The following is a 6,987-nucleotide window of genomic DNA, read 5'->3' as shown; positions in this document are numbered from 1 at the left end:
GAACGGGGGGTTACATCCCCCCTAGCCGCTGGTCGCCAACGGCTGATCTGACGGCTGTGCCTGGGCAGCCGCTGCCCCCTCGTGGAGCACGCCTGCACTGCACCTGAGTGGAGTCCAAGCCACGGAGCCTCTGGACAGAACATCTTGATGGAGAAGCTCTCCCACACAGAGAATTATCTTAAAACACTCCTTCTATAAGATTATGTTTTACTTTTTCTAAGAAAGAAACACAAACCTGAAGCATATTCGTCGGAAGCGCATGTGGCTGGGAAGAGCTGCTGGCGTGCGACTCCAGGAGGCGGCCGTGGCCCTCAGCGCCGTGGCTGGTTCGCCGTGGCCCTGTAAACACAGACGCTCATCTCAAGTCTCAGCAGAGCTGTCCTCTCTTGCCCTCATGTAGCTGAAAGGAAAACCCTCCTTTGAGCTGGCCTGTGGCCTGGTGGGAGGTGAGCCAGACCCCACATGGCAGCTGTGCAGTTCGAATCTCAGCCCGGACCTTTGAAGAACGTGCAGGGCGGGTGTGCGTGTGCCCAAAGCCTGGCAGGGTGGAGAGGTGGAGAGGGCATTGCGGCGTGACCGCCACGTGGGGCGTGCTCGCTCGTGCGCTGTCTCCCCTCTCATGAGCACACATGCCCTCTGGCAGAGTTTTAAAAAACAAAGGAGAAACACGGCCACAGAAGGACTGGTGTGGCCAGCCCCGCAGCCCCGCGGTGATGACCAGGGTCCAGTCTTGGCTTTCGGTGGGCACGTGAGCAGACGCGCCCCAAGTCCCGAAAGAGCAGGGGAGAAGGGATAGCCGCGTGACCATGCCCGCTGGGGTGTCCCTCCCTTCCCTGCTTCAGGCGGCAAGCAGCAGGTGACATGTGGGGTGGGTCTCGGGCCGAACAAAGCCATCAGGTATGCCCAGGCAAAGGGAGGAGCCGTTGCTTGTGCCAAACGTTTGTGTTCAGAGAACCATCCCGGGTGCAGTCCGGCCACACGGGCTCACGCACATGTGGTCTGCGGTGGTGGCCGGGGCGCTTGCTGGAGCCTCGTCCACATCCTGCCCCCCCCAGGTCCTGTGTGAGCTGGTCGAAGGTGAAGCCTGGACCCCCACCATCACGCCATCGTCCCTCAGAAACATATTTACAAACTGCCAGAACCCTTGCTGCTTTGGCCACATGTCACAACCCGGGTGGCAGCAGTGGGGGAGCCCACAGCTGAAGGTGGTGGCATCTGCACGCCAGGCACTGGCCGATGGCAGAGGTCGGAGCTGTGGGCACCGTGGCTCGAGGGAGCGTAGGGCAGTGATGGGGCCTTGGTTCTTAGGCTGTCCATGCCACACAGGCACCGTGACATGACGTCGGGACCTGGGTCAGATCCAGCTTGCGTCACTGTCAGAGACCTCCCAGGACCTCAGACTGTCAGGCCCGGAGCAGATCAAGAACTCCAGAACGCAGAAGGCCCAGCCCACCCCAGAGGCAGCAGTGCAGGCTGGAGAATGGCTCTGTGGCAGGGAAGCCAGAAGCCCTCACCTTCAAAGGGAGTTTTGTCACCCACCCCCACCCCATGTCCCCAGTCCCAACAGTAGAATTTTATATTCCAGAAATAAAACGTAAGTGTATACGACAATGGGTGCTTTTACCTGAGGCTGGACTTCTCCACATACCCTGTCCACATACCCTGTCCACTCCGTTTTCATGCCTTTAGCGTGAGCCCAGCGGCTCCCAGTGAGGCGGGTGCCCCACCGCGTCGGGCTGCCACGGCAGGAAGCCCACCCCTCCAGGGAAGTGCAAGAACTGCTCCCGAAGGGCGTTTCAGATGGCTGCTGGCCTCTCACAGCCTCTGTCCCCAGTGACCAAAGCACGTGGCTGAGGGGACAGACACGCTTTCTTACACTCGAGGCCCAGATCGAGCTGGAGTGATTGTGGGGTGGGGCCACGTCAGCTTGGTCCCTGGTCCTCCACGTGCAGCCTGGCAAAGGCAGGCCCTGGTGGCCGTGCACTGCACAGCACAGCGGCCCGCCTGCCCGTGCTCCAGAGGGTGGCCCAGGTGTTGCATCCCACTAGCCGGCCCTCTCCACGGGTGAGGGGCTGAGTGAGAGGACCTCTGCTCAGAGAACCCTCGGGAGTTTCTGGTTTAAAGTCGAGGTGCGGTTTACGTGCATGTGGATGAACCATCTGAAAGCCCGTGGCACCATGCGACTCTGTCCCTCACAGGAGCCGAACCGCCAGCTACACGGAGCTCGCCCTGATGGAGACTATGCCAGAGTCAGTGGCTCCTGTCTCCTCCCTGTCCCTGGGAACAGCCCAGGAGGGCCCTGACCCAGGGACCTGTTCTGGACGCTTCCGTAAATGGAGCCCCTTGGCTAATGTTCTGTGGCCGCCGTGTGGCAGCCCATCCAGCCTGTCACTTCTCTGTGGCCGACGTCCACCCTGGGCATGGGGCACAGCAGTCTTCACGCCTTGGCTAAGAGACGTCGTGGACTGGCCCAAGTCCCCGTGGCATCTGTGTGCAGGTTTCATTCAGGTCCCTATTTTTTAGTGCTCTGGGGACACCAGAGGGCTCCAGAAGGTTCTATCAACATGCACATTATTAAAAACTATGTGTGGGTTTCAAAACGTGTTGCAGCACAATAAACTCATACTTTAATTCCACGATTTCCACGTACCCTGAGGGCCCCTGTATGCCTAGGAGTCAAATTCCTGGATAATACAGTGCTTGTATGTTTTAACTTTTTTTAGATGTTTCTCTCATCCATGAACAAGAGAGAGACAGCACCCCCAATAGGACCTCGACAAAAGACTTAGCCCAGCCTCTGGCAGCCCAAGTCGTGGGTGCACACGTGCCCAGAGTCCTCGGGCCGTCTCCAGACACCTGGAACGGCATCCGGGCTGGCCTCGCCAGACAGCATGTCCCCGCTCTCCAGGAGCTGTTTTCTCCTGCTTGATTCTTAGCTACCCACCCGAAGACAGACACTGGCTCACGGCCTAATTTGAAGTCACATATGTGAGGCACATGGTATTTCTAATCTGCCAAAAAAACGCCATCAATATCCTTCTCCTGACTGCTGGTTTATGCCCACCAGAAAGCAGCCCCCGGCCCCATCACTGCTCCAGCATGACCACCAGCCTCGGGTCCCCTGGGAGCCCGACCTTCATGCCCGTCAGCTTCTGAGTCACTCGGGTGGCGCTGACAGTGCCGGGTGAGTGTTTCTGAATGAATTTCTGTGGTGCAGAGAGCAGGGCCTGGACGTCCACGCCACGAGAGCGCGGAGTGGAGCTGGCTCTGGCCCCCGCCGGCCGACATGGCCTGCTCTTCCAGCCGCCTCCTTCCAGCTGTGCCCCTGGGCACCTGCCCTCCTCCGCACCGAAGGCCCACCCGGCAGGCCGTCTTCCCTTGGCAACTCCTCTGCAGCCAGGCCTGGTCCGTCCCCGCCGAGTGCGTCCCCAGAGAGCCCCAAGCTGCACTTGCTCCTGAAGAGGCCCCTTCCCAGGGCACTGGCGCCAGCAGCCACTCGTCTCCCCTGAGCGACGCCGGAAGAGACCAATGCACCTCTATTTTGGAGGGCAAATCTCAGAAAGGGAGAGGCCTGAGCATGTGCTGACCACCCCCATCGCCGGCCACGCAAGCTGCCCGGCTCCTCGGCTGGCAGGCAGGGGGGCAACTCTGCCTCCTCTGCCTCAGGGAGTGGTGCCCCAGGGGACAGTAGCTAGACCAAGGCCACAGGGCTCTGGCCACCTCACAGCAGCCTAAGGACTCTGGCGTGGCCTCTTCCCACATGCCCCACACGGGGCCCCCACAGCTGTTGGGCACTTCTCCCTGTGACCTCTGGGAGTCTCTTTTTCTCCAGGCCTCAGGCTCCCGCGACCGAGAATGGAAAAGGATTCCTTCCCACAGCCCCAGGCTGCAGCGGTGCGGCACCCTCAGGGCCTCCTCAGCCCCCTGGAACCCTGAGGTCCTTCAGCAGAAAGGCCCCTGAGAGGGAGCCGTGGGTAACCCCAAAGCAGAGAGACAGACTCACTAGTCTGGAAACAGCCAGCGGGCTCATGGTCAGAAGACAGGCATAGGAATCCAAGGGCAGAGGCCAAGCAAGGGCAGAGCCGGCTTGGGGCATGGGTCAGCAGGTGCAGGAGCGAGCCCTGTGGGGGCTGGGGCAGAGCCCGGGAGCAGATGCTCAGGGGAGAGCTGGGGGCGGAGCCAGGGAGCAGATGCTGGGGTGGCTGGGGCGGAGCCAGGAGGCGGGTACCCAGGGGTGCTCCCTGGCTCCACCCCTTCCCTTCCCCCCTCCTTCTCCCCTGCGTGCTGGGCTGGGGAGCACCTAGGGTCAGCAGATCAGCCTGCAGTGGCCGAGGCAGGGACCTTCCAGACCTTGGTGACTCCTGTCAGGAGCGGAGGCCCCTTCCCTCCCTTGTCCTGTGGGGACCACATGACCACCTTGGGAGGTGCTCTCTGTGACTCTGGGGCTGCCTTAATCCAGCTTCCACCCCGTTGTGCCTCTGGGGGACGCTAGCCTTAGGACGCACCATGTTGTGGGGAAGCGCAGGCCACGTGGAGAGGCCAGTGTGGGTCCAGGCAGAGCCAGGCAGCTGAAATCCCTGTCCAGGCTGGCTCAGTGAGGAGAGGGGAGGGACCGAGCAGAGCCAGCACAGCCTCCAGGCCTTCCAGGAGGGCCATGGAGCCTGCACGCCCACCAGGCTCTGCCCAGAGTGCAGGGCAACCGCGGCTGTGGGCTAGGAGGGGGCCTCGCTCACCATGCGGCGGTGGGACAAGTTCTAGGAGAGGCAGGGGACATGGCTGGACCCCCATGGAAACACTTGTCGGACTGAGGTGGCTCCCAGGTCACAGGACCCGGTACTTGTGCTAGAGGTGGGCAAGGTTCAGGGTCCACTCGACCCAGAGCCGAGGGTCCTAGGGCTATGGAGAGGGTGTGGGGGACCCCAGGGTGGAGCGTGTGAAGAGCCCCCAGGGCTCCGCACTCTGAGACCAAGTGTGCTACTGCCCTTCACTCCCTGCTGGGTCTGGCTGCCTCTGCCTGCCTCCCAGATCCATGGCGTCTGGGGGCCACGGGGTGCCCAGCAGGGTCTGGCAGCTGGACCCTCTGGAGCAGCTGTGTGGGGTGCGGGCGCCATGGCTGCCAAGGCTGGCCTGGGATGCCCTGCTCCCTCACCCTGTTGGCCTGCCAGCCCCCAGACCAGACCTGAGGCCTCATGGCCCACTCCCTTCCCCCTCCCCCGAGGGAGCTGCTGGCTGGCTCGGGACTCACTGGCAGGGTCCCAAGGCCCCCAGGCGAGCAGGAGCCCAGTTCCATCCTGGGTCAGAGCCCTGCCATCACCCACCCTCAGGCTGCTGAGCCCTGGAGGCAAGGGGAGGGTGTGGGCAGCCTTGGGGCATTAGGTCTGGGCACCCCAGCTCACACTCTCTCCATGTTTGGATCCACCGCAGTCATCCCACAACACTGGAGGCCATCCTGAAAACATCTCCGCCCCCGCTGGTGCCAGTGTCCCCGTGGGGGCTGCACCCTGAGCCCACATTCCAGACAGGAGCTGTTTGTATCCATGAACAAAGCGAGAGCACCCGGCCGAGCTAAAACATCCCATTAATGAAACTCTGTGGTGGGTCTAATCGTCACTGATGGCTTCTCCAGGCCCCGTGGGACCTGGACCCTTTCCACCTGAACAGGAGCGCTCTGAGACAGGTGAGCTGAGGAGCCTTTGGGGAAAGCGCATCTCACTTTCCAGGTGGAAGCAGGTATGCCCTGCCGGAACCTGCTTCCTTCACCCCTCCTTCCCCCAGAGCCCTGCATCTCCCCCTCCTTGCCCTCCCTGGGCTTCTTGTCTCTCTTAAAATCCAAAGTGGTGGGGCCAGCCAGTCACCTAGTGGTTAGGCAACTGGATCCCACATGGCCAACAGTGCAGTTCAAGTCCTGGACCTGGAAGCTTGAAAACATGCCAGGCACGTGTTCATAAACGCCCAAAATCTCAAGAGGAGAATGATACAAGAGAAGGGATTGCAGCACGGCCAGTCCCCCTTGGGGTGATTTCTCACCCCCACCTATCTCTGTCTCTCTCCAGTGAGTACACAGATCCCACAGCAAATTATAATAATGATTTTAAAAAGTCAGATTGGCGACAGAGAAGTGCCTGCGGCTGAGCAGCTGTCAGGTGGGAAACAGAAAAGGCATCGTGTCCCTTGAGACCAGCAGTTAGGGTAATGGCTATGTCGCTGGACTCCCATGTAGTCGACTGCGGTTTGTGTCCCGGACCCGGTAGCTTAAAAAAAATCACTCTGGGTGCGTGTGCGTGCGTGCCCAAGATCCCGAGAGGAGAATGGAGGAGAAGGGATTGCGGCGTGGCCATCCCCCCTGGGGACTTTAAAAAAGAGTGAGGTGTTTAGGTCTCTGACAACAGGTGTGGATTTCTTTCTTTCTTCTCACAGCTCACCAGGGTTCTGCTTGTACATCAGCTCTCGCTCCGTGTGCACTAAAAGCTGTTTGGGGTGTGTTTTATTTGGGCTGCTGTGAGCTCTAGAACCATTGACCTATTACTATGAAGTTACTCTGTCTGTTCCTGGTAATACTCTTCACTCTAAAGTCTACTGGGTCTGACAATAATTCATCTTTTAATTAATATTCACACAGTATAAGTTCATTGATTCTTTAACTCGTAGCCCTTCACATCTGTGTATGTTAAGTGAGGCCCTCACAGACAGTCTGCCCGTCAGAAGGGGTGTTCCATGCCATCACACTTCGGCGTCACTGCTACAGTGATTTAAATCTGCCATCCTGTGTGTGGTCGCCCGCTTGCCCCTACTCCCCCTCCCTGTTTCTGTCTCCGTTTCCTCTAATTGTGTGTTTACATGACCCCATCGGTCTCCGTCGCTAGCTTCCCAGCTGTTCCAGTCCCTCCTGGGTGGTTGCGCCAAGATTTGGAGGTACCGCCGATGACTGCCCCAGCCGGCCTCCCGTGCCATGCTGCTGTCCACTGTGCCATCCCCTGCGACGCCCAC

Source organism: Tupaia chinensis, unplaced genomic scaffold (assembly GCF_000334495.1).
Source record: "Tupaia chinensis unplaced genomic scaffold, TupChi_1.0 Scaffold144022_1, whole genome shotgun sequence".
Classification (NCBI taxonomy): Eukaryota; Metazoa; Chordata; class Mammalia; order Scandentia; family Tupaiidae; genus Tupaia; species Tupaia belangeri.
Note: the sequence above shows the minus strand (reverse complement) of the source record.